Below are 8939 nucleotides of genomic sequence, written 5' to 3'. Positions count from 1 at the left end.
GTATGTTATGCGTCAATCTAGAAGTTTATTTCTCCCAAAAAAGAGCTTAGATAACCAAATCTAAGAAAAGAGAAAAAAGATGTTATTTTGTTCTCAATCCAATATTTAATTTAGAAACCCATCAGCTTTTCATTCGCCTTTTAAGTTCACACACAGTCCAAGTCACTGCTTTTGGTGTCTTCTGCTGTGAGTCAGACAAACGCACGCGATCGGGCCACCATGACAAAGAGGCAGAACAGCGCTCTCACCCCCAAAGATTTTCTTGAACTGCCTGCCCCTTTGCTGTTGACCCCTCCCATACATTCACCGCTAGCAACCGCTGATCTGTTCCTATAATTTTGCATTTTCCAGAATGTCATATAATTAGAATCATACAAAAATGCAGTCTTCTGAGTCCGGCTTCTCTCACTTCGCGCAAGGCTTCATCCATGTTGCTACGCGAACGAGTCATTTGCTCCCTTCTATTCCGTTCTGAATTGTATCCCAGTATGTGGAGGTGCCTCACTCTGTTTATCCATTCCCCAGTTGCAGGACATTTGCATTGATTCCAGGTTTTGGCATTCGTGTACAAGTTTATGTATGAACAAACGTTGCCAGTCCTCTTGGGTAAAAACCTGAATTATATGGTTGGTATATGTTTAACTTTATATTTAAAAAAAAACAAAACTGCCAACTTTTTTTTTTCCAGAGTGGCAGAGTCATTTCCATCCGCAATGACTTAGAATTCCAATTGCCCCACATCCTTATAAGCACTAAATAGTGTCTCTCTCTCTCTTCTTTTTTTTTTTTTTTAAACCATTCCCGGGGCACCTGGGTGGCTCAGTCATTAAGCATTTGCCTTTGGCTTAGGTCATGATCCCAGTATCTAAGGATCAAGTCCCACACTGGGTGGGGGGGTTCCTTGCTCAGTGGGGAGCCTGCTTCTCCCTCTGCCTGCTGCTCCCCCTGCTTGTGGCTTGTCTCTGTCTCTGTCAAACAAATAAATAAAATCTTTTTTAAAAAAATCTTTAAAAATTAAAAAATTTTAAAAAAATGAAAGCCACTCTCATTGGTGAAGAGGTCAGGTTCACAGAGAACATTTATTCATCCAAAATTCTGCTAAGGATACACATACTAAGGTTAAAATTAAGGAAGAACTATCTACATTAATATAGTTCTATAGGGTGACTGAAAGGATTATACTTCCTTCAAAATGATGATCTTTCTTTCCAATTTGAATCTCTTTCATAATTGATATTGAATATGTTACATTCATTGGCCATTTGTGTTCCTTTCTATGTGAATTGCCTGTTTTGACACTTTGCTCCTTTTCTATTAGTATTTTAAAAATAATTTGAGAGAGCTCTTTATGGGACGTCTGGGGTGGCTCATCGGTTAAGCGTCTGACTCTTGATTTCAACTCAAGCCACGGTCTCTAGGTCATGACATCGAGCCCTGCCTCAAACCTCCAGGCTGGCTCTGCCCTTAGTGGGGAGTCTGCTTCATTCTCTCCTCCCTCTGTCTCTCCACTCAGCCATGTGTGCTCCTCTCTCTCTCTCTCTCTCTCTCATTCAAAAATAAATAAATATTTAAAAAAGAAGAAGGAGCTCTTTGTGTCTTAGGAAATCTGGCTGTTGATTGTCATTATGTTGTTAATAAATTGGTACTTCTAGTTTATGAAGTTTGTTGCCAGAGATTTTCTTAAATTTATACTCAAATTTATGATTATTTTTCTTTGTGGTTCCTGAGTTTAGCATTATAATCAGAAAGACCTTTTCCACTCAAAAATTATAAAAACTTCTCACCAATGTTCTCTATTTTTTTACTTCATTTTCTTCTGTTTTAAACACTGATCTACTTAGAATTAATTTGAGGGGCACAACTAAGGAAAAGATCCTAACCTACCAAGATTAAAATTCAAGAAAAGAAATTAAAATCTGCAGATAAAAGTGGAAAAATTTTTCTTAATATTAATAAACTTCTTTCCCCCAAATAATTTTTAAATGTAGGGGTTTTTAGTCACTTTTGTTTGCTACCACATTCCAGCTTTATAACTTTTTGAGATTTTCTACTTTCTTCAGCTTTATTTCAAATTGAATGTTACAGGGACTTCTTGGGGAAATGTGGTATTGAGGTCTTCTCTTAAATTAAATATTTGGAATATAAATGCACATTTAAGTGACACAATTTGATCTTGAATAGCTAAACAGTAGACCCAATACCATTCATTATAAAAACCCCATTGGGAAAAATGTGGATTCCAATGCAATAGTTTGAGCCCAGTAAATGTAAATTCAAATGCATAGTTTATCCTAAATATATAAGAATAGTCCCATCACCATCTGTTAAGCAATTCATAGTTCCCCTCCACTAACTTGAACTGCTACTTTTCTTATAGAATAAATTCCCACTGGTTGTTGGGTTTATTTCTAGACTCTCCGTGATTTTGCCTTAATCAGTCTATGAAATGGATACTTAATGGTTTCATCACATTATGCCTTTAAACGTGAAAAAGACTGATCTTCATTTTTTTGTATTTTATTCCAAAAGTTAACATAGATACAGAAAAGTGCATAGAATATATAAGAACATTTAAACAGTTGTAAAGGGAGTCCCTGGGTAAACACCACCCAGATCAAGAAATGGGACTGAAATTTATTTTTTTAATAAATAAATAAAATTTTATATATATATATATAATAAATAAAAGTTTCAATAAATGTCTTGTTTAAAATAAGAATTATCAGTTAGTTCTGATGGTTAGCCAATCACATTCAGTCATTTACTAAAAATTGGGATAAAAATTGATAGTGGAACTACCAAAGCTCCAGAAGATAGAAAGTACTTGGTTAATTTTTACTTATTTTTATAATAAATGGGGTTTAAACTTCCTTATAATTCCATACTCTACAAATACAGTACAATAATTTTTCCTTATTATACAAAAAGATTTTTCCAAGTTAATCAATCATGTAAAAAAGAGAACATTTAATCTTGAGAAGGACCCCTTTTCAGATGTTCAGAAGGATTTGTTTACTTATAAATGGCTAGGCCTGTGTTGTCCAATATGGCAGCTACTAGCCACAGGCGGTTAGTTAACCTTCAACTTGAGTTGATTAAAATTACATAAAATTAAAAATTCAGTTCCTCAATTGTACTAGGTAGCTTATGGCTACCACCAGTGTTCAGCACAGACGCCGAACATTTCTGTCATGGACAACATTCTGTTGAATGGTGCTGGTTTAGACCCTCTTTGGCTTCCACAAATGATTTGGGGTGTTTTAAAACACACTAATTTGAGATGTCTTTAAAATATACACAATCTACAATTAAAATAAATATAAGAAAGAGAGATCAGAAATTATAGAAAGACAGAGCAAGGCACTAGGAACTAGAGATATTATACAATGGAGCACTAAATCTTGTTCTAATCTTGTTCAGCCAAAGCTAAACAAACAAAACATCTGGTGAATCATAGAGTTCTCATTAGGCAGAAGGAGGCTTACACTTTTATCTGGAAGGACCTGGCAAGAAATATCATCTGGCAAGAAAATACCATGGAGAACCTTCTATCAGTGAAACCCATGGGTGGCTGGACCATTTATGTGGCCTCAGTTCACTTGGCAACCTTGAAATGGCCCCATCACTCCTCCTCATCATCAAAATAGTAGCAAATATCATTAGCAAGACTTTCTTGAGGGTTTTGTGAGATGGAAGAGAAGACTGTCACCAACATTACCTCATCCAACTTGTATTAGCCATAATCCGTCCTTGTCCATCCCAAGGCCTCTTCTCCACTCCCCCTTCAGCAAAGTTTTCTTTTCTTTCCTTCCTGCTATTCCCCAACTCCTCATCTATATCTTCTCAAAACCCTCTTTACTGGTCCCAGCAATTCAGTTTATGCCCTTCCACTATCCCTCCCTCGGCAAAGCTCAGACGCCAGTCGGTCCCCAGGAGTACCATCTGCAGCCTCCTTCACAGAAGGTGCCCCTGTATTTTCCCACATAAGAAACACTGAGAAACCATTTGACTCGGGCCTTCAACAGCAATTTTGAAGACGATTTTTTTTAAAAAGGTGCAATTATGACATTAACTTCTAATTTAGTCAAAGCCAATTCTTTGAACAGTTAAGCTCATTTGATCTAGGTATTTTGCTTTCTGGTAAACTTTGTAGCACTCAAGGCAAAACAGAAAAACAAACAGACACACATACAAGGGATGATGTGTTTCTCTTCTGGCAGAGAGAAGCATAAAATATTTATGGGAAGACATTCTTTTTTTTTTTTCCCCCAGCTCTACAGCTGGGGACATCTGGGATGGAAGGGAAATGACTTTCCCAGTCACAGAGATCATGAAGAAACGGGTCTGGAATTCCAGTCTGTGTCCGTCTAGACAATTCCATTATACCATCCTGCTTCCCTTGTTGACTACAGCATGGGAGAGAGCAAGAGGTACAAAGTTCATCACGGTAGCTTCCAAAGCTGGCCTCTTCTTAGAATCCAGGTAGTCAACACTGGGTACCATAATGAATTCCCCCAGAGTGGCAGCCCTCCGGCAACACTACACATTTCAGAGGAAGGAACATAAAAGATATGGTCCCTGTGTTTCCCAGCCTTCCTTGCAGACAAAAATTCATTAGAAGTCTATTTAGACATTGAAATCATGGACTTATAGATGAGGTCACTGGGATCCAGAGAAGTTATACAACTCATTTAAGATCACCTGTGGATTAGGGCCAGAACCACAACCAGAACCCAAGGTTGCCTATAGCTCTAGTTATTTAAATCTGAGTTGACAAATCATTGGCCCATGCTGTGCTTTTAATTTTTTATTCACTCGCTTAAAAATCTTCAAGTTGGGGGTGGCTCAGTTGGTTAGGCGACTGCCTTCATCTCGGGTGGTGATCCCAGAGTCCTGGGATCAAGTCCCGCATCAAGCTCCCTGCTCCATGGGGTGTCTGCCTCTCCCTCTGACCTTCTCCCCTCTCATGCTCTCTCTCACTCTCTCTCTCTCTCTCAAATAAATAAATAAAATCTTAAAAAAAAAATCTTCAAGTTGGGAAATCGTACCCTCCATAAATCTGCATTTCGACTTTAGAAAGAAAACCAGAAGATTTGCTAACATGGAGTAGTGGCCGCCTTCTGTAGGGAAGCTAGGTATACCTTGGCTCACTGCAGTTGCCAAATATTCTCTACTTACTAACCTGCTGATGTCACCATTCAAATGGCCAGCCTGCCTGCCGAAGTCCTGTGAGTTGGCAAACCCTGCTTGAGATAACGGGTACATGTTTCCCCTCCCCAGCCAGGCAGTCAGCTGCCCAAGCTCAGAGCCAGGCCCCATGTATTTTGGGAACTACAGTAGCAGTGGCTGGGCTATGACTGGTACTTAAGGTACGTTTATTTTTTGAATGAGTGCTGCCTGTATGATGGATTGACAACATTTCATTCGAGAAAGCAAGGAGAAGAGGCATATCTTGCTCTGACTGATAGTTCTGCTCTCGCCTGAGTTAGCTTCAGTGGGACATTTGCATCTGTGAAGACCACCTGGTAAGCTTGTCCCCACCTCCACCACCCACCCCCCCCCCCCCACCCCACCACCTCCATCACCCCTCCGCCACGTCCCTGAGCACCTCAGCTCCAGCAACTTCCTCTCTACTTTCTTCACAGCCCACAGTTAAACACGGAACCATGGGATTCCCCTTAAAACACTAGATGGCTGACATCTCCTCTCTCCAACCAAAGCTCCCATCTTGTTAGCCCTGTCACGTGCTTGCTTCCCCCACAGCCAGTCTCAAAACCATGCAGCAACAGACCTTCGGTCTGTCCACCATCTTGTCCAGACCATTATCTTGTCCGCCAGCCTGTCACAGCACTCCTGATCACCGCCTCCCTGGCCAGCCCAGACTCCACATTCCACATCACAGAACCTCAAAATGTTTTTCAGACTCAAAAGAAGTATTGTGGTCTAATAATTTCAGAGCGCTTTTCACCAACCATTTTTTGGGTCCAAAATGTGTAATTTAGCAACTTTAAACAAATGCCCAACTTTGAGGAGGTTTTTGCTCTGCCTTTTATCTTTGTTTTTCTTGCTTTTTAACTTGTGCTCCATAATTTTTTCTTTGTCAACCATAAGGCTTGCATTGTGGGGTGTGTGTGTGTGTGTGTGTGTGTGTGTGTGTGTTTTAGTTATCCACCAGAAAAAGCCATGCACTAACCTTACTGAAAACTTGGAGTGTCTCATTTCTAGAGCAACTGTTTGGAAGAAATAACTACCATGAGCTGGCCTTTCCTGCCCACCAGAGAAGCATCAGATTGGAACATGCTGAAAACTTTGGGTTTAGAGACACAGCTATCAACCACAAAGGGATAACATATAATTTAACTATGTGACAAATATTATATTTCCAAGTAAGTAAAAGGCCACAACGGGAAAGAGAGGAGGAGCTGAAAAATATTCCAAATTTCATTAAAAGAGTGGTTGCAAACCAAGCTGAATAAGAGAGTCCCATTTGCATGAAACATCTGCTATGACATGTGTGTCAAGACAAGCAAACATCTGAGACTGTAGTATGAATGACCCATTGTTTCATAGGCAGGAGGGCAAGATCATGTAAATGAAAACTCCGATAGGAAAAGTGTACAAAAAAGAAAGATTCCAGTGGAAATTTTCTGACAAAAACTCAAACATATACACAGAAACTTTGCCAAAAATAAACAAAGACAGATAAAAATCCAGACCAAGAAAGCAGCAGAATGAGGAAAGGCCATTCAGTGACTCAATTGCCTAAAACAAAAATTGAAAGGAAAGGTCAGTTAAGCCCACCAGTGGGGGTGGGGTGGAGGGGGAGGGGACAGCACACTCTGGAGATCAGTGCATTTCAGCTTTCTATGGTCCCCTCAGCTTCCTCACTGAGCCACTCCCAAATAAACATCCTGGGAGAGGCAATGCTGGTCCCCCAGTCCTTTACCCAGGATTATTCTCTACGCCCTTGCTGTATGAAATTTCTCAGGCTGCCACTTGAAGGAGGCATAAAAAAAATGCTAGGAGTTCCTTAAACAAACAACCAAACAGACAGAAATGAGCAGGCGGGCTACTAATAAGCAATGAAAACAAGAGGCGGGATGTCTTTTTGCATTATCTTCTTGGTAGAATAGCAGTGGTCATTTTTAATTATTTTATATTTTATTATTTTATTTATTTATTCATTTTATATATTTATTATATTTTATTAATATGTTATATTTATAATTATTTAATTATAATTATTATGATTACAGTGAATAGCTAAGAATATATATTTTGACCTCATCTGGATTGCTCTCTACGTTAGCCAAAAAATAAATAAATAAATAAAGGCAGTAAAGTCAATGATTAAAGCTGAGGCCACTTATGATTCTCCCATTTCCAACATCGCCTTATGAGGTGGTCAGGTCCTTGTGGGATTGGGGGGTGGGGGGGGGGGAGGAAGGATCACCTACAGCCACTCCCTTCAGAGCAATTTCACCCAGACATGTACCAAACCACTGCTGAACAGCCAAAAAAAAAAAAAAAAAAAAAAAGCAACAGGAGATCAGCCTAGAGGAAAAGCCAAATTCCCCCACCATGGGCTAGAGCAATAGCAGGCTCTGGAAGCTACTTCCGGGGGACACCCTCGCAAAACAAGCAATCAGCCTCAGAGTCTCAATACCAGAGACTTCCCTCAGCCATGTTCATATACCACGTGTTGTCTTTACAGTGTGTTCTAGTAACTAACCAGGCAGAGCAGAAGGAAGCTGTCCCATCACCCGCCATTGCCAACGTCTTCCTGGATGGGTATGTCCCTCTACCTCTCCTCTCTGCTTTCTGGCTTCTCTGTCACACACATCCTCTCTTGTCCTTCCACAGAAGTGTTTAGAGTCATTCGGGTTCAATCCTGTGTTCAGCCTTTGAAGCCCTCCAAGTTACCTCCCCTGCCCCTCTAGACATACACGGTCATCCTGCCTAAGAGGAACAACCTGAGTTTCTGCCCTCATGAAGCTCTTCTCCATTTCCGGAGAGACGTGAACTCACTACCCTGTGCACCTCCCTTCTGCTCCCCTCCATTCAGCACACCACCCCTTCCTTAGTCCTAATATGTCACTATCCCGGTGTGAAGGAGACAATACTTTCCCTGAGGAGTTCTGGAACTTCCTGGCACGCACCTCATGTCACACCTTCCACCCTTCCCGTGGGTCTGCTCCTTGACACTCACAAATTCACAGACCTCAAGCAGCTAATGCAGTGTTTCCCCTGTATTTTTGGATATTTATGATTGGACATTTATGATTATTTGGATATTTATGACTGAACTGGATTGATTGTAAAATAAAATGTAAAGTACAATGAAGTATAAAATATAATAAAAGCCTAAGCTTTGGGTACCCTGAAGCAATTTTCACAGAATCAGAATTTTGATGCCAGAGAGAATCTAAAGACCATACAGACAAGGAAACTGAGGCCTGAGGAGAGGACTGACTTGCCCAAAGACATATAATCAGAAACAAAAGTTGAAGATCAAGAACAAGTTCCCCAGGACTTAATTCTGATGACCGTATAACACAGTAAGGTAAAATACGGATATGTTCATTTTAGAGTATCTTGTGAGGAAATTGTCTGATTTTTTTCAGCCATATGTGGAAGCCTGCTGAGTCCCAGGCACTGTGCTAAGTGCTCAGGGCAGGGGCCCACCACCTTGCAAGTATGTAAATTAAAATAGTTATTGCTATCTTGAGAAACACAGAGAGTCAACTGTCATTCCACCAAGACCCCCCAGGAAGCTTACATGGAAGCAACAGCTCCTTATTCCCTAGTTCGGTGCTCCTCTTTAACGAACCATTTTCCTCTATATGTGCAAATGTCCTTTCTGTTCCCCCATCTGTTCTCACCTGCCTTCTGTAATAAAAAGCCGTGGTTTAAGTCCACATCTATATTGCTGTCTGCTT

Source organism: Lontra canadensis, unplaced genomic scaffold, assembly GCF_010015895.1.
Source record: "Lontra canadensis isolate GAN:19392208 unplaced genomic scaffold, GSC_riverotter_1.0 scaffold21, whole genome shotgun sequence".
In the NCBI taxonomy this organism is placed as follows: domain Eukaryota; kingdom Metazoa; phylum Chordata; class Mammalia; order Carnivora; family Mustelidae; genus Lontra; species Lontra canadensis.
The sequence above is the reverse complement of the archived record's forward strand: the minus strand, read 5'-3'. Positions refer to the sequence as shown.